Source organism: Medicago sativa, chromosome 2, assembly GCF_051527215.1.
Source record: "Medicago sativa cultivar Bolivia chromosome 2, Bolivia_mono, whole genome shotgun sequence".
Taxonomy (NCBI): Eukaryota; Viridiplantae; Streptophyta; class Magnoliopsida; order Fabales; family Fabaceae; genus Medicago; species Medicago sativa.
The window spans coordinates 18243496-18263604 of record NC_140750.1 but is presented as its reverse complement, the minus strand read 5'-3'; the positions used below and the strand labels follow the sequence as shown (position 1 = coordinate 18263604).

At 38.2% G+C, this 20109-nt stretch overlaps 2 long non-coding RNA genes across 2 annotated transcripts; both read right to left on the bottom strand.

Moving 5' to 3' along the window:
• Positions 1-2436: 2436 nt before the first annotated feature.
• On the bottom strand, positions 2437-5058 carry LOC146945161 (uncharacterized). Its single transcript, XR_015026259.1, has 2 exons — positions 4374-5058; positions 2437-2622 (listed from the first exon to the last, which is right to left on the bottom strand). It is a non-coding gene; the product is annotated as an uncharacterized LOC146945161 (long non-coding RNA).
• Positions 5059-9481: 4423 nt separating this feature from the next.
• Positions 9482-11629, bottom strand: LOC146945160 (uncharacterized). Its single transcript, XR_015026258.1, has 2 exons — positions 11489-11629; positions 9482-9737 (listed from the first exon to the last, which is right to left on the bottom strand). It is a non-coding gene; the product is annotated as an uncharacterized LOC146945160 (long non-coding RNA).
• Positions 11630-20109: the final 8480 nt, after the last annotated feature.

Here is a 20109-nt window from a genome sequence, read left to right as displayed (position 1 = left end):
ATTTCAATTATACTCTTAAACAATTTTTTCTATAATAAAATTGTTTATGGTGTCTTTAAAAAAGAATTTAGATTATATTTTTTTGTTATATTTTATTATTGTCGGTGTCGTTGAAATAATAGATAATCATGATTAGTTTGATTTTTTTATAACTTGAAAGCAACACACATTTATAGTTTTTTTAGTTTTAATCAAAATCAAAATTTCATAAAAAAAACACCGTTCATAATTTTAAAACGTTAACGCAATAAAATGAACAGAAAGACGGGCACTCACGCGCCCGTCTTTTCGCTATTTAATACAAAAATATGACATATCATTGAATAACTGGATGATGAGTACATATCCAATCAAACTTTAAGTGTGTCATCGTATTCTTCGCCTTTAATGTTTCTTCTAAAGAATTTTAAATGAATCAAAGTTAATTTCAAGACTTCATTCCGTTTTGAGAAAAGATATGTTTAAACTTCTTTCGAAATTGAAAGGGATGGTTATAGACATACTGGTTGATGTTAAACTCTAAAATAAGAAAATTTTATTCTTTGATTTCATTGATATTAATTTTTATTTTCTTTTATATACTATATAATTTGAACTCCTATATTTAGAATTAGTTATCATGTATTTTTCTTTACGTTTGAAAACTCTTATACATACACTTTATGGCTATAAATATGGTCTTTTGAGAAACCTAAAACTAACTAAAAAGAGAATTGTAATAGAGATTGATTTGACTTTTTATATTTGAAAATTATTATCATGTATTTTGCTTTACGCTTGAAAATTCTTATACCTTCACTTTTTGTGTCTATAAATAAGGTCTTAGTCTTAATTTTATCTTAGTCTTAATTTTATCTTAATATTGTCTTAATCTTAATCTTACAAGAACATCCTCCATCCTTTCGGAAAAAAATTCAAGTGTCAATCACCCAAATCATTCTTGCCACATCATCATAAAATAATAATTTTTATATTTTATCAATCACAAGCATTGAAGAAGATGATGCACCATAAATATAATAGAACAATGATGACGACATTGGTGAGAAGAAGACAACTCTTTGGTGGAAAATTAAGGGTGAAATTCCATCGAAGAAACTTTGGAGAGTTATGCACTGATGTTGGTTCTATTTTATGTGATGTGTATGATGCATTCAGAAACTCCATCGAAGAAGCTTTGTATAGAATTGGTGTAAGACCTGTTGTGATTTGGTTACCATCTGATGACACTACTGTCAACTTTGCTTGTTGTATCATTATGCTTTTGAAAAAGTTTACGGATGAGATAGATTATCATTCTTTTATGATTGAGTTTAGTAATGAGTTGAAAGAGATAATTGGATATATATGATGCTGATTTGGATTTTCCATTTGATTTCAAGAGTGCAAATGCAATTAGGACTAATCTTGGTTCTTGTTCAAGATTATGTCAGGATGCATGTCAATATGAAGAAAATTGCACTGAGCTATTTCACAAGAGCTAGAAAATTACACCGAGGCTATCACGTCTCGTAAAACCGACTTTTAAGATGAGAATTGCCAAGGAAGAGGGTGGATGCGGAGCATATTTTGAAGGTGGACAAAGAGGCCGGCGTAACTTTTACAATGGCGGATGGCATGGTGGTGGATAGATTGGTTGTCTTAGAAGATGGTGATGTAGCGAAAAGAATTATTAGGGAGAGGATGGAAGGTAATCAATGATAGTGTTGTCCTTCAATGCTAGAGGTTTGGGGGGGGGGGGGGGGGGGGGCGTGTTAAAACGAAAGAAAATTAGGGACTTGGTGAAGGGTCAAAGAGTTGATTTTTTGGCTATTCAAGAAACTAAAAGGGAGTTGATTTCGGATTCCGTTTGTCGCAATGTATGGGGAGATGATGATTTCCAATGGGCTTTCCTTCCGTCGGTTGGAAATAGTGGAGGTATTCTTTCGATATGGCGTAAGTCTAATTCTAACTTTATTTACTCTTTTGTGGGGGAAGGGCTTGTTGGTGTGTGTTTGGAATGGGGACCGTTGAGTCGAAGATGTTTGGTGGTTAATGAGTACTCTAAATGTGATTTGGTTGGCAAAAATGTTTATGGGAGAAATTGCTTTTAATGAGGAGCTCGTTGGGGGGTGGAGCTTGGTGTTTTATTGGTGATTTTAATTTGGTGCTTAACCGGGAGGAAAGACGGGGGGTTAATGTGGGGTCTACTTTGGATAATAGGCGGGAGGTGGAGCTTTTTAATGAGGTGGTTAATAATTTAGAGGTGGAGGATGTTAATCTCGTCGGGAGGAAGTTTACGTGGTATAATTCAAATGGCCTTGCTATGAGTAGAATTGATAGAGCTTTTATTTCGGAAGAATGGGTGGACTTTTGGGGTAATGTGTAACACCCATACCAGACGTATCTAGAAAGTCTGGCACGTGTGTTAATATTAGTACTGGATACATTAAAATGTGCAACATAAAAATTTTACGAATGAATAATATTTACATCAAGTCACGTTCGTATAAATCATAATACCATACAACTCATCCATACATAAAAATACATCCTTGATGTCCATAACGTCCTGCAGCTTTACGAACGAACCCTTGAAGTAATATCCATCCGGCTCCAAGCATGCATAATCATCCTGTTTATCTGAAACAAATAAGGATTGGGATGAGACATAATGTCTCAGTGAGTTCCCCTAAATCCTAGGCTATAGGCAACCTCAAGGGGAAACCTACGGTCACCACGTGTCTACATTACAACCTGGCGGTTGATTATACGTGTGTGGGGACTTGCATACTCAGACGGGAGTGCATACTAGAGCCGTCATAGTCTTTCCTCACTTGTTATAGGCTTCACTTCCTATACATGTCATGGCGGTCGAGGGGGGAAAATCTAAGACCGCATAGCCAAGTATACGATCTACGTATCAAGGCCTAAACTAACATAATCATGACATAAATCTAACCCGGACGATTAGGGGAACCTAAGTTCGTCACGGTTTCATATTCTTTACTTGTTCTATCCATAACTTGCTCTTGTTCTTGTTCTTAAACATAATCATACATGGGCTCGTCCATGAGCTTAAACATAATCATAATAAACATAAACGTATCTAAGTTCATTCATAGGTTAGCGTTGAACAATCAGTTATTATCTTGATTCATTTTACGGATAGTCCCGAGTGGAGTAACCCCGAGATCAATCCCATACATGACCGATGTACGTACATCGGACTCCCTCGGTGTCGTGCGGGTCCCTTGCGGCTTAAACCGTTCCCCTTAGGTCGAGAACCTCCCGTATCCCCCTGGCGTGGATAACAAGAGACACGAGCACCTACGTCTTGTTTACTCAGTGACATGCGGGTCCCTTACGGCTTGAATCGTTCTCATTACGAGAACCCCTTGTATCCCCCTGATGTGGATAGCAAGAGACATGTCACCTACACATATTAATCATGGTCTTGTCTTTCGTATAGGTTAAACCTAATTATGCATACATGTTTACCTCGGAACCTTAATCGATCCGATTAATGGTAATATCATACTTGTTCATGCTTGTAATATCTTATTCATAGAGGAGAGATAAACTATCCTATCCACATCTCAACATACTTGTCCTATCATTCTCGATCATATGCGAACATAATATACTTCGCATCTTGACATCCTAGAATTCTTGCTAAGCTTGCTAGTTCTCGACTACTATGTCGAGGCTCTAAGTTATTCCCTTTCTTAGTGCTTACTACCCGAATAATATCGACTTAAACTCTTTTGATTCACTCTTGCCATTCATGTTAAGATTGCCATGATTTTGATTCAAAGATCAATGGATGATGTGTACAGATTTTTCATTAATTTCCAAAGACCGAATGTGCCGAAACCCGAATTCCAAGCCGTTTATAAGTTCTTAAGATTTGATAAAACCATATATGTTCCAGTAGAAAAACAAATGAAAACAGTACAAGAATACACCGAAACGATCGCTACGGACCCCCACGCGACTGCCCCCAAGCACCCGAGCGCAGAACAACGCGAACGTTGTCCTGTCTGGGGCGCCTGGCGCCAGGAGTAGGGCGCCTAGCGCTGGCTCCCTGTGTGTGGGCGCCTAGCGCCCTTGTACAGGCGCAGCGCTGCGAATTTTCGCGTTTTCGGTGCTTTCGGCTACGGGTTTTCGCCATTTTCGACCCAAAATTCGACCAATTGGACCCTGTAATGCACCCATACATCCAACAACATATATAGCTTCATTTAAACATATCTCATGGCAATTTTAACATCCAATTGACAAGAATTTATCAAAAGTACAATTAGGGTTCTAAATCCCTCATAAACATAAATCAATCCTTTAAACATGAAATTACACAACCCAAAGGATGGTAATCTATCTATGGAACTCACCTTAACATATTCCTTGTGATTCCTCAAGCTCCAAGCTTTCCCCAAGTTTAAACCCTAGCCCAAAATCCAAGTTCAATCCTTTCTCTTTGTTGTTTCTTTCTCATGAAGCTTCTAAGATCCTTGCTTGATCACCATTTGCATGATTTTGGGAAGCTTTGATGGTCCAGAGAGGGAGAGATGGGGCGGCCTTATAGAGAGAAGGAGGAGAGAATTCTCTTCTCTTAACCTAGAGAGAGAAAGAGAAGTGGAAATGAGAGATTTTGGTGCCAACATCACTTATATACTCCCTTGCGCGCAATTACTTAAATGCCCTTCCGTCTTAGCACGTGTTTGCCTAACACTGATACATACATCCGTACCTGACTAATATTACATACTATTAGCTTCCCTCGTACTTAACATTTTCGCCATACTCACTTTCCATGAACCTGAGTCATCTGATACATTTAACAGGTAAAATTTCCATTAGCTGACGAGCGGGATGTCACACTCTACCCCCCTTAAAGAAATTTCGTCCTCGAAATTTAAAGACCAACTACCAATCCTCATGACAAAAATCTTATCATCTATAGTCTGAATCAAACATCTTTCCATTCATACATATCCAAAGGGTTTAACGCATCATGTCCTCCTCTTGTTCTTAACCCACATGTAACTGAACATAACCTTCTTGATCTTAATATCACTCAACTTAGAGTTATCTTAGTATATCATGACTTGGAACTTACCTTGCTACACATAACTCCTTGTCTCAGACTCGCACCGTACTCACTTAACATAAATCAGTCATAAAGGTATCTTATCATAAACATGAACACTCAGGATTTGCCTTTTAACTGAAATCCTACCAGAAACCAGGTTTGCCCTGCAGTGCTTACTTGTAACTTTAAAACATCTTTTCATACATACATAATCTTATCGGTTAAACATATAATTCATACATCAGTTTACTTATTGTACTTTGAGACATGTGCCTCATTCTGACATTACTTATCCTGACAATTCTACGAATCTCTTGTCTCTTTTTAGAGTCTTAAGAAATCTTCTGATCTCATAACTATTCTCTTAGCATTCGAATTCATGGCAACTCATATAACTTATCATGGAGAAGTAAAATTTATATGCACCGCTACTTCTGACATTCATCAACCCATCTTGTAACTTACATGCTATTAAACTTCCGACTTAGACCTCTTGCATTTGAATACTTTTAACATATACTTGTGCACCTCGTAAAACTTTGTTGTTCACTTCAACACCTTTTTCTCTCCATAGCATTCGCTTACTTTCAATTGTCACTTCTTGTTAAATAATAACGATACTCGTTCTAACACTTTGCTTTAAGAAATTTTCTAAACATCAGTATTCAGATTCTTGGAACGAATAGAGGCATAACCTTTTAAAAGAATTTTGGTGAGAAAATATCATGTTAAAAACAATTTCGTTTCCAAGTCTCTCAATACCCATTTAAATTTGGGAGTTTTTAAATCATAGTTCAAAATCTTCATAGCAAGTATCGTGATCATTTAACAAATTTGACATAAGTGGGTATACATTCCTTTGTGCACCACTCATGATTTGTATCTCTTTCCATAATGAAATTCTTGAACTTCCAAAAGTAACTTCCTTATTATGCTTTCTTGACTTACATACATATCTTGGAGACTCACATAGTTGCATAACATAAATCATATAGGATCCTTATCTCACATGTCGTCATTTCATCTCCTCGTTCCAGGAACAATAACTTAGATCTTCGAAACATCATATCCGGCTAATGTTCAATTGTGGTTACCTTTTCCCATATGGCACCATTCTTCAGACACCGATTATCCCACTTGATAATCCAGCCGTTACTTTGAGTCACAAGCAAGAACCTTTCAACTCTTACTTGCATTTTTCTTATCATAGCATATATTCTTCACTGACTGTATCGGTCTCATTACTTATTTAATATTTCGAAAACTCCCCGCCTGCTCCATAATGCTTCTTAAGAAGACTCTTACTTTCAAGTTCCATGGTTACGGTCCGAAACGTTATCTATTAACTTTCATTGCGCCACTCTGATTCCCACCAGTTGACCTTAACTAATACTCTAATCCATTTTTTTTTTGATTAAGAAGAAATGATAAAAACAAAAACAAACTACAATCTCATGCGAGCAACACCAAGAGCATCATCCAGAAGGGAATGATGCAGTTGAGGAGGACAAACAATCCAAGTCTTAAAAGCATCCGAAGAAGAAGCACCATGCTTAGCAAGCCAATCCGCACACTCGTTGCCTTGACGGAGGGTATGATGAAAATTAACAATCCAATCTCTATGTTGCAGTTGGACAATCTGACTAATCAGAGGAGCATGAGGATGATGAGTTTGGACATCCGACATGATTAAATCAAGAGCCATCATAGAATCTGATTCAAGAATAATGTTCCTGTGTCCCGCATCATATGCAATACGAAGGCCATGAAAAATGGCATACAATTCGGCCGCCAAGCAAGAAGTAATACCACAAAATCCAGAAAAACCCAGCAACCAATCACCATTATTATTTCTAATAAGACCTCCAAAACCTGATCTCCCAGGATTAGAAAGAGAACTACCGTCAACATTAACTTTGATGATATTATTCAAAGGAGGAATCCATTTAACCCGTCTAATGGGCCTCTGAATTGCATCATTAGAAAGGTGCACCACCACATCTGAATGAAGAGAATAAATATGGCTAAGACAAACCCAATTTACCCAATCATTTCCATTAAAAACCTTATGATTCCGAGCCTTCCATAAGACCCAACATGCAATAACAAAGATATTACCATTAGGAGCAAGGGCATAATGTTTGAACCACCAATTGAAATCCTGAGAATTGAAATTTGTATCTTTGTTAAACAGCAAGGCATCCCAGATCGCCAATGAGAGGGGGCAATCTCTAAAGGTGTGAAAAAGTGACTCAATACTAGCTCCACATCTCTTGCATGATGAATCTGAGGTTAAATGTCTACCAACCCGAAATGCATTCGTTGGAAGGTTACCATGCACAGCCAACCAAATAAAATGCTTCAGATTCTCTGGGAGGTTGAGCTTCCAAATCCATTGCCATGTTTCATGTTGATACTCTAATCCATTGAGACAACTGATACTTCACATTCTTTTTCCTTACGAGCATCATCTTCTTGAACCTTCCATGTGGCAACCATTGTCATAAACATGCACCTCACAATACTTTGCAAGATTGGATCTCACGGTAGACTTGACGCATTACTATATTATTTTACCTGGGGATGGACCTTATATTCTCACTGGTTGATTTCACCTCATAACATATACTTATCATACATAAACTTGTTTCTGAAAAATCTTGAATTCCCATTGTAGACTTATCATAAATTCATACATACTTTTCTTGATCATACTTTATTGTATTCTTATATTCTCACGTACTATGTTTTGCGTAATCAAACGAATGCTTGCTCGTTAATTTCTTTCAGAAAACATTTTAATTTAACATACGAGTCATTGGTGTTGACGATTTCTCTTTACATAAAAACGTAATAAGTTTGGCCCCAGTCGTTTCTCTAAAATCACGGAATAAGTTGACGACACAACTGTGTCATCCAACATTAGTTCCGATGAGTTTAGCCCACTCTACATGAGTCGTAACAACCGGTACCTGCAAATTTCTTTTAAAATCTATAAACATCAACTCCAATCGCACATATGTGTCTACCTTTCAAAAATCTTGTAAACTTTTGAATTCATCATCTTAACGGGCTTAAGCAATTCAATTAAGCAAAACATAGATCCGGGGGTACTCATGACTTCATAAAACCTGAAAATTTTGTGACTTCGCATAATTCTCTACCACTTTACTTTCCATCTCATGTCTTTGCATCCACTTAATCCATTCCATGAGCTGAAACCTTAAATCTCTTGACCCAAGCTCTTCGCCAGCTCTTGCCACGTTAACTTCTAATGTTACCTTGAACCGGATTGATTCCGTTAATAGTTGTCCATGCTTTTTCTTCCTTAGAAATCATAGGGTGCGATGTGCATCCAATACTTGATGTTATAGAGAGTGTTTGTTACATAAAAGATTGTGAAAACAACCCCCAATAGCTACTAAGGCCCTAGAGACGAAATGACAGTTTTTGGAAAAACTGAAAATTTTCGCCCCAGTTTCGCTATTAGTGAAATTTTTCGCTATTGGCGTAATTTCTAAAAATTAGTTTCCCGAAAAAAAAACATAATTTACATAAAAATCTCATTTTCTCAAGTAATCTAATGCACATCATTCCTTCTGGTCATCATAAAAAAAATATTTCATAATTGTTACATGGCAAGCATTAACACCAATCCATTCAATTCACGGCACATTAAAACTAATGCCTTGTTCATCACCTCACTTATCATAAAACTTCCACATAATACTTCAACTTCATCCCCTATGAACAGCTTAACTTATTTCTCTGCTAATTCATTCACTGCTTAGAACCTTTACTGAACATATAAATCTTCTGTTCTCGTATCTCAATCCCTGAGAGCTTACTAATCCCATCAACATATGTCGACTTCTCCTTAACTTTTAGTCTTGTACTTACGTTCCTGAGTACATTTCCTTTGCATACAATAATCCCATTCCAACAACAATTCTTACCGAAGCTTCCGGTCATGCTTAGATATATATATATATATATATATATATCCACTTCTTCACTTACGGATACATGAAGTATCACTAACATCTTACTAGAATTTGTCGGAACGTTCTTTCTTAACATGCCTTACATTCCCGGAGGATTCACACTTGAGCTTGCTTAGTTCACCGGCCACCTTTTGGCACGATCAAGCTCTTGCTAATACTCATTCCGAGTTCTTACTCCTGAGTCCACACTTTCCAGTGCACCTTCATCACATACTTCATTCCTCCTGGGTCCTATTCAGCTCTCAGGCATCCATTCCAATAGTCGAATGCTAAATTGAGTTGATCAGGCTCAACTAACAACAACAATTAGAACTTTTACCCGGAACCCAATGGTCCCACTACTTTAGTTGTACTTTAATGACCCAAGGCACGGTCTGAATCGACCTGCTCTGATACCAATTGTAACACCCATACCAGACGTATCTAGAAAGTCTGGCACGTGTGTTAATATTAGTACTGGATACATTAAAATGTGCAACATAAAAATTTTACGAATGAATAATATTTACATCAAGTCACGTTCGTATAAATCATAATACCATACAACTCATCCATACATAAAAATACATCCTTGATGTCCATAACGTCCTGCAGCTTTACGAACGAACCCTTGAAGTAATATCCATCCGGCTCCAAGCATGCATAATCATCCTGTTTATCTGAAACAAATAAGGATTGGGATGAGACATAATGTCTCAGTGAGTTCCCCTAAATCCTAGGCTATAGGCAACCTCAAGGGGAAACCTACGGTCACCACGTGTCTACATTACAACCTGGCGGTTGATTATACGTGTGTGGGGACTTGCATACTCAGACGGGAGTGCATACTAGAGCCGTCATAGTCTTTCCTCACTTGTTATAGGCTTCACTTCCTATACATGTCATGGCGGTCGAGGGGGGAAAATCTAAGACCGCATAGCCAAGTATACGATCTACGTATCAAGGCCTAAACTAACATAATCATGACATAAATCTAACCCGGACGATTAGGGGAACCTAAGTTCGTCACGGTTTCATATTCTTTACTTGTTCTATCCATAACTTGCTCTTGTTCTTGTTCTTAAACATAATCATACATGGGCTCGTCCATGAGCTTAAACATAATCATAATAAACATAAACGTATCTAAGTTCATTCATAGGTTAGCGTTGAACAATCAGTTATTATCTTGATTCATTTTACGGATAGTCCCGAGTGGAGTAACCCCGAGATCAATCCCATACATGACCGATGTACGTACATCGGACTCCCTCGGTGTCGTGCGGGTCCCTTGCGGCTTAAACCGTTCCCCTTAGGTCGAGAACCTCCCGTATCCCCCTGGCGTGGATAACAAGAGACACGAGCACCTACGTCTTGTTTACTCAGTGACATGCGGGTCCCTTACGGCTTGAATCGTTCTCATTACGAGAACCCCTTGTATCCCCCTGATGTGGATAGCAAGAGACATGTCACCTACACATATTAATCATGGTCTTGTCTTTCGTATAGGTTAAACCTAATTATGCATACATGTTTACCTCGGAACCTTAATCGATCCGATTAATGGTAATATCATACTTGTTCATGCTTGTAATATCTTATTCATAGAGGAGAGATAAACTATCCTATCCACATCTCAACATACTTGTCCTATCATTCTCGATCATATGCGAACATAATATACTTCGCATCTTGACATCCTAGAATTCTTGCTAAGCTTGCTAGTTCTCGACTACTATGTCGAGGCTCTAAGTTATTCCCTTTCTTAGTGCTTACTACCCGAATAATATCGACTTAAACTCTTTTGATTCACTCTTGCCATTCATGTTAAGATTGCCATGATTTTGATTCAAAGATCAATGGATGATGTGTACAGATTTTTCATTAATTTCCAAAGACCGAATGTGCCGAAACCCGAATTCCAAGCCGTTTATAAGTTCTTAAGATTTGATAAAACCATATATGTTCCAGTAGAAAAACAAATGAAAACAGTACAAGAATACACCGAAACGATCGCTACGGACCCCCACGCGACTGCCCCCAAGCACCCGAGCGCAGAACAACGTGAACGTTGTCCTGTCTGGGGCGCCTGGCGCCAGGAGTAGGGCGCCTAGCGCTGGCTCCCTGTGTGTGGGCGCCTAGCGCCCTTGTGCAGGCGCAGCGCTGCGAATTTTCGCGTTTTCGGTGCTTTCGGCTACGGGTTTTCGCCATTTTCGACCCAAAATTCGACCAATTGGACCCTGTAATGCACCCATACATCCAACAACATATATAGCTTCATTTAAACATATCTCATGGCAATTTTAACATCCAATTGACAAGAATTTATCAAAAGTACAATTAGGGTTCTAAATCCCTCATAAACATAAATCAATCCTTTAAACATGAAATTACACAACCCAAAGGATGGTAATCTATCTATGGAACTCACCTTAACATATTCCTTGTGATTCCTCAAGCTCCAAGCTTTCCCCAAGTTTAAACCCTAGCCCAAAATCCAAGTTCAATCCTTTCTCTTTGTTGTTTCTTTCTCATGAAGCTTCTAAGATCCTTGCTTGATCACCATTTGCATGATTTTGGGAAGCTTTGATGGTCCAGAGAGGGAGAGATGGGGCGGCCTTATAGAGAGAAGGAGGAGAGAATTCTCTTCTCTTAACCTAGAGAGAGAAAGAGAAGTGGAAATGAGAGATTTTGGTGCCAACATCACTTATATACTCCCTTGCGCGCAATTACTTAAATGCCCTTCCGTCTTAGCACGTGTTTGCCTAACACTGATACATACATCCGTACCTGACTAATATTACATACTATTAGCTTCCCTCGTACTTAACATTTTCGCCATACTCACTTTCCATGAACCTGAGTCATCTGATACATTTAACAGGTAAAATTTCCATTAGCTGACGAGCGGGATGTTACATAATGTCTCATTGTGGGCACTACCTAGAGATGTTTCCGACCATTGCCGTTGGTGTTAAAAAGGGACATGTGTGATTGGGGCCTGAAACCTTTCCGTTTCAATAATTTTTGGCTTCAAAATCGTAATTTCAAGGGGGTGGTGGAAGAGGCGTGGAGGAATCATGGGGGAAGAGGGTGGATGGGTTTTGTGTTACAATCCAAGTTGAAAGGCTTGAAGGGGGTTATTAGAGAGTGGAGTAGGGTGGAGTATGGTAATGTGGATATGAGATTAAATTCTTTGAGGGAGGAGATAGAGGAACTTGATGGGAAAGGTGAACGAGACGTTTTGACTAATGTAGAAGTGGAGGTTAGGAAACAAAAATTTGAGGAATTATGGAAGTTATGGAAGAGCAAAGAGACTTTACTTTTCCAAAGGTCTAGATCTAAATGGCTCAAAGAGGGTGATGCTAATTCCAAGTTTTTCCATAGTTGTGTTAAGTTGAGAACGCACCGCAATGGTATCAAAGCTCTTAAGGTGGACAATGATTGGGTTGTGGAGGTTAATGACATTAAGAGAGCAGTGGTTGACTATTTCAAGGCTCATGTGGAGAGTTCCGAGTGGGAAAGAACTACATTGGATGGGGTGAACTTTGCATCCATCTTCGATGTTGATAATGAAGCGCTTGTGGCACCGTTTTCAATGGAGGAGATTGAGTTGGTTGTGAAAGGAAGTGATGGTAACAAGAGCCCGGGTCCGGATGGTTTCTATTTTGCTTTTTTCAAGCAATTTTGGTATCTTATTAAGTATGAGGTTAGAATCTTTTTTGACCAATTTCATGGTAACGAGGTGTTTCCGAGGAGTCTTTTATCTTACTTTGTCACGCTTATTCCAAAGGTGAAGAGTCCTCTTTCGCTAAAAGATTTTCGTCCCATTTCTTTGTTGGGTGGTTTATATAAGATCCTTGCAAAGGTTTTAGCCGGTAGGCTTTCAAAAGTGATGAATGCGGTTATTTCCAAATCTCAATCGGCGTTCTTGAAAGGTAGACATTTGGTGGATGGTGTGATGATTGTTAATGAGGTGGTGGAGGTGGCTAGATTGCGAAAGAGGGAGTGTTTAATTCTTAAAGTGGACTTTGAGAAAGCATATGATTCGGTGGAGTGGAGCTTTTTGGAATATATGCTTAGGAGAATTGGCTTCATGGGTAAGTGGATTTCATGGATGAAGGCATGTGTTTGTTGTGGTAGCATGACAATTCTCTTGGTGGCGGAAGGTTTTAGCGGTCTTATGGAAAATGTGGTTAACCGGAACCTTTTTAAGGGGTTTGAAGTAAAGAGGGGGGGTAAGGTGATCTCTCATCTTCAATATGCAGATGATACATTGTGTATAGGCGAAGCGTCGATAGAGAACCTATGGACTCTTAAGGCGGTGCTAAGAGGTTTTGAGATGGTGTCGGGTTTAAAGGTAAATTTCCATAAAAGTTGCCTTATTGGTGTGAATCTTTCGGCGGATTTTTTGAATATGGCGTCCTCATTTCTCAATTGTAAATTGGGTTCGCTCCCTTTAATGTATTTGGGCCTACCGGTTGGCGCTAATGCGAGGAAGATGTCAACATGGGAGCCGGTGTTGGAGCGGATTAGTGAGAAACTTAGCTCTTGGGGGAATAAGTACATTAGTTTAGGAGGGCGTATTGTTCTCTTAAACTCGGTGTTAAATTCTATACCTATTTTCTACCTTTCATTCTTGAAGATGCCGGCAAAGGTGATTAAAAAGGTGGAGGGTATCCAACGACGGTTTCTTTGGGGAGGAGTTGGGGGAAGAAAGAGGATATGTTGTGTGAAGTGGAAGAAAGTTTTCCAACCTAGGGCCAAAGGTGGGCTTGGGGTGAGAGACATTAAATTGATGAATATTAGCCTCCTTGCGAAGTGGAAATGGCGTCTTCTTGAAGAGGAGTCGGCTTTGTGGAAGGAGGTTCTTGAAGATAAATATGGGCCGATGGTTAGTTTTAGAAGTAGAAGAGTGGGGGAAGTTTGGAATTCGTATACCTCTAGATGGTGGAAAGATTTAATGATGTTGGAAGGGCTCCATGGGTTTGGGTGGTTTAATGCGGAGTTGGTTAGAAAGGTGGGTGATGGTATGAAGACGTTATTTTGGAAGGAGGCGTGGGGGTCTAATGTATCTCTCATGGAATCTTTTCCGCACCTTTATTCTTTATCCCTTCATCAAGAGGGGTTGGTTGGGGAGTTTTTCCAAGGGAACTCGGAGGGGGTGAGGTGGATGTTATCTTGGCGTCGAGAGTTGTTTGAGTAGGAAAAGGACCTCCTTACTACTCTTTTGGCTCGGTTGGAGGGGGTGGCCATTGGGGAGGGTGCGGACTCATGGGTGTGGAAACCGGACAAGGATGGAGTTTTTTCCGTTAAGTCGTGTTACATGTTGCTTCAACGGTCACTCCTAGACGAAGGAGCCACGCCCTATGTGGAGGAGAAGTTTTTCCGGGATCTTTGGAGGAGTAGGGCGCCGGCGAAGGTTGTGGCTTTTTCTTGGATGTTGTTACTTGATAGGATCCCGACAAAGGTTAACCTTCATAAGAGAAGACTCATGGGGGAAGAAGACTCAAGGCATTGTGTTTTTTGTGATCTTGTAGAGGAATCGGCGCTCCATCTATTCCTACATTGTGAGGTAGTCTCTAAAGTTTGGTGGGAGGTTATGAGGTGGTTGAATTTGAATTTTATCACGCCACCGAATTTGTTCATTCATGCGCTTTGTTGGTCTAGAGAGGCGACTACCAAGAAGCTTAGGAGAGGTTTTTGGTTGATTTGGCATGCGGTGTGATGACAGTCAATTATTCGCTATTTTTAGTGTCATTTTCATCACATTTTGGAGTTCACAAGCAAGATTAAGCAGCAAGAAAAGCAAGAAAAGCAAGAAAAATAGAAGATTTCGAAGAAACAGTTGTGTTGATGTTTTTATTGAGTCTGTAGCAATTTTAGATAGTCTGGGGGTGTGAAAAGCAGAAATTCTGGAAGTGCTGGAAATTGCAGAATCGTGGCGCGATTTTTTATGAGGCGTGGCGCGATTTTGGATGCAGAAAATTACAACATCCCTGTTTGAGTGAAATCGTGGCGCGATTATTAACACGGCGCGGCGCGATTTTGCAACTTCAGGCCCAAAACTTCTATAAATACTGCACTCAATCTGAAGAATGGGAGTTACGATTTTGGAGAGCAAAGTGCGATTTTGAGACATCAGAGACGGCTAGAAGGGCGATTTCTTCAACCTTTTACCAATTCATGTATATTTTAATTATTTCATTGATTATGCTATTTGTAAACTCGATTATGAGTAGCTAAATCTCTTAGAGATTAGATCCGAGATGAATCTTTGTAACCCTAATTGACACATGTTGCTGTGAAACTCTATTTTGTTTATGAATTCAATTCTAGTTTATTCAATTCAATTGTTCTTAATGCTTTTTATATCTTGATCACATATAACTTGATTTTGTGAGAACGAATGACCACTGACCATGGCTTTTGACTTAGACCTAATTGAATTGTTCTAATAAACAGGGTTAGTCTAGGAATAGATAATCGTTTGTTAGTGATAATAGGTTAACGTTCGGTAAAACCTTCAAGAATTATTAGACCACCTAAGGAATTAGGGGCTGTAGTTTAAGAAGAGGGTCCTAACTCAAGGGATTGATTAGGGCTAATTTGTTAATCATCGTAAACTAGAAGAGGGTTCATAACAAATAGGTGCAGTAGACCAATTAGGGGAACTTAGAGGATTCGACGGATCTGATCTCATCTTTCTCTCATATTTTCTTAATCAAATCTAATTTCTTTTATTTGATTTCATAAAATCAAACCAAATCTTCTGCCTAGTGGCAAAACAAAATAAACTTTACACATCCTAATTATATAACGAAATTGAATTATTGAAGTTAAAAACAGTCCTCGTGGGATCGATATTTTTACTACTTCGATAGTATTTGGTGCACTTGCCAAATGTCTATCAAGTTTTTGGCGCCGTTGCCGGGGACTGTTGAGTCATTTCAATTTGGCAATTACGTTATTATTTAGGATTTCTGTCTTTTATATTTTTGTATATATATATTAAAAAAAATATTATGCTCTTTGTTTTCTACTCATTGTACTGTGCTACTGAAAAGTTTATCCAAGTTTTGCAGCTATGATAGACAGGGTACTTCTCTATGACACAGAAGAGATTGCTAAGTTGCAGTATGAAAAATATATGCTATCTTTTAAGATCAAAATTTTGGACAACAAAATCTCGAGTTGTGATCATCATGAGGCAAATCAACCAGGTAGTGATGGTGAAGGGAAGAAAGAGGTGATCAACATCGATTACAATACTCAACTTCAGAATATTTTAGATGATTTCTTGGTGTCAAATCAACTTTTATTTGAAAAGTTTGATGTTCAGTGTGGTGATCTTGTTGAGAAAGCACATGAGTCTCAGAGGAAGCTAGTTCAGATGGAGATTGAGTGTCACAAAGTTGTGGTGGAAGAAAATCCAAAAGTGAGGAGTGCTGACATTTTTCCGAAGTCTGAACAAACAGGGGTTAAGGAAATCACTCGTGTGCAAATGGATGAATGTCCTTCTCTAAGGTGGGAGAGTTCAAACTCTAAAGGTTTAACAGTGGGTGCATGGAAGTATCTGATTCTTTGTGCCAAATTCATGGAATTCCTATCAAACAAGAGGAAGAAGAAGGATGATGTGTTCTTTTTGACATATTTGCCACCCTAACAGTGGTTGAAGCGTCGAGCTCAATGACGTAAAAGAAAGCGCTTGGTGGGAGGCAACCCATCCTTTTTATTATGTCTTTATTTTCAGTATTTTATTTCTATTGTTGAGTCAAACAATTTGTCTTTAATTTTCATTTTGGATTAACTCGGTTGTGCCCCCCGTTGATGTAATTGTTCTTGAACTTGTTTATTATTAATGAATTTGCTTATTTGTTGAAAATCCATAAGGTGAAAAAGCGACAAAACATTGAAAATCCGAGTAACTTTAAACTCGATTGTCCCAATAGTTACAAGTGTTCTCTAGTACCTTTGCAGGAATTGTTGTTCCATAAGGTGAATGAATGATGGATTGAATTTTGTGCTTAACTTCCGTAGGAATGCCTAACTCAAATTTTTTGTAGCCTACTTATCCAAATATTATCCCACCTTCACCTAAGCCCCGTTATAACCCTTAAAGACCTCAAAGTGTGCATTGACATTGATTTTGATTGACGTTTAGAAACTTTTCAAGCGTATGGTAATATGTAGATTGCATGTCGACTATGTGTGAACCCTTTCATATTTTTGCGTGGAGTTGTGAATTGGTGGATGCGTACAAGTCAAACTAGCTCATCTTTAGCTAGTAAGGTGTTGAACTTTTGGGTACTATCGCTTGATCAGGTAATTGTTATTTTACTGTCGATTGTCAATATTGCAAGTAGATTCCTTGAGGACAAGGAATGGTTCAAGTTTGGGGCTGTGATGACAGTCAATTATTCGCTATTTTTAGTGTCATTTTCATCACATTTTGGAGTTCACAAGCAAGATTAAGCAGCAAGAAAAGCAAGAAAAGCAAGAAAAATAGAAGATTTCGAAGAAACAGTTGTGTTGATGTTTTTATTGAGTCTGTAGCAATTTTAGACAGTCTGGGGGTGTGAAAAGCAGAAATTCTGGAAGTGCTGGAAATTGCAGAATCGTGGCGCGATTTTTTATGAGGCGTGGCGCGATTTTGGATGCAGAAAATTACAACATCCCTGTTTGAGTGAAATCGTGGCGCGATTATTAACACGGCGCGGCGCGATTTTGCAACTTCAGGCCCAAAACTTCTATAAATAATGCACTCAATCTGAAGAATGGGAGTTACGATTTTGGAGAGCAAAGTGCGATTTTGAGACATCAGAGACGGCTAGAAAGGCGATTTCTTCAACCTTTTACCAATTCATGTATGTTTTAATTATTTCATTGATTATGCTATTTGTAAACTCGATTATGAGTAGCTAAATCTCTTAGAGATTAGATCCGAGATGAATCTTTGTAACCCTAATTGACACATGTTGCTGTGAAACTCTATTTTGTTTATGAATTCAATTCTAGTTTATTCAATTCAATTGTTCTTAATGCTTTTTATATCTTGATCACATATAACTTGATTTTGTGAGAACGAATGACCACTGACCATGGCTTTCGACTTAGACCTAATTGAATTGTTCTAATAAACAGGGTTAGTCTAGGAATAGATAATCGTTTGTTAGTGATAATAGGTTAACGTTCGGTAAAACCTTCAAGAATTATTAGACCACCTAAGGAATTAGGGGCTGTAGTTTAAGAAGAGGGTCCTAACTCAAGGGATTGATTAGGGCTAATTTGTTAATCATCGTAAACTAGAAGAGGGTTCATAACAAATAGGTGCAGTAGACCAATTAGGGGAACTTAGAGGATTCGACGGATCTGATCTCATCTTTCTCTCATATTTTCTTAATCAAATCTAATTTCTTTTATTTGATTTCATAAAATCAAACCAAATCTTCTGCCTCGTGGCAAAACAAAATAAACTTTACACATCCTAATTATATAACGAAATTGAATTATTGAAGTTAAAAACAGTCCTCGTGGGATCGATATTTTTACTACTTCGATAGTATTTGGTGCACTTGCCAAACGTCTATCAAGTTTTTGGCGCCGTTGCCGGGGACTGTTGAGTCATTTCAATTTGGCAATTACGTTATTATTTAGGATTTCTGTCTTTTATATTTTTGTATATATATATTAAAAAAAATATTATGCTCTTTATTTTCTTCTCATTGTACTGTGCTACTGAAAAGTTTATCCAAGTTTTGCAGCTATGATAGACAGGGTACTCCTCTATGACACAGAAGAGATTGCTAAGTTGCAGTATGAAAAATATATGCTATCTTTTAAGATCAAAATTTTGGACAACAAAATCTCGAGTTGTGATCATCATGAGGCAAATCAACCAGGTAGTGATGGTGAAGGGAAGAAAGAGGTGATCAACATCGATTACAATACTCAACTTCAGAATATTTTAGATGATTTCTTGGTGTCAAATCAACTTTTATTTGAAAAGTTTGATGTTCAGTGTGGTGATCTTGTTGAGAAAGCACATGAGTCTCAGAGGAAGCTAGTTCAGATGGAGATTGAGTGTCACAAAGTTGTGGTGGAAGAAAATCCAAAAGTGAGGAGTGCTGACATTTTTCCGAAGTCTGAACAAACAGGGGTTAAGGAAATCACTCGTGTGCAAATGGATGAATGTCCTTCTCTAAGGTGGGAGAGTTCAAACTCTAAAGGTTTAACAGTGGGTGCATGGAAGTATCTGATTCTTTGTGCCAAATTCATGGAATTCCTATCAAACAAGAGGAAGAAGAAGGATGATGTGTTCTTTTTGACATATTTGCCACCCTAACAGTGGTTGAAGCGTCGAGCTCAATGACGTAAAAGAAAGCGCTTGGTGGGAGGCAACCCATCCTTTTTATTATGTCTTTATTTTCAGTATTTTATTTCTATTGTTGAGTCAAACAATTTGTCTTTAATTTTCATTTTGGATTAACTCGGTTGTGCCCCCCGTTGATGTAATTGTTCTTGAACTTGTTTATGATTAATGAATTTGCTTGTTTGTTGACTTTTTCCAGTTTAGTAACAAATATTTGTTCAAGTGGTATTCCAAAAGTTCAAAAGGAGGAGTGACTTGTGTTTCAAAAGCGAAGTGTACGGCGTTAAAGATAGGTAGTCACAACTCCCAGATATCTAAACTGTAAGGATTCATGGCCAAATTTTGTTTTTCAATTTACTTATATTAGAGTGTTCCATGCATTTACATTTCTAGAACTTGCGATTTTTCTCTAATGTTGATTGATCTTTGTCATTAGCACACTGAGGCAAAAGTGCTTGGTCATGTGAGCCTTTTGAAGCCTACCCTGATTATAACTGTTATATTTTATCCTTTTCTTAACCAATTTGAGCCGGTAGGATTAGAACTTTTTGTTCGGTGACAAACTACATTACAAGCTTAGAGACTTTTAGGACTTGTCCCATATTGCTTTTCTGAGTTAGGCATTGTAGAATGTTGCTAAATAATTAAGTTTGGGGTTGCTATTGGAATTTGCAACCAAC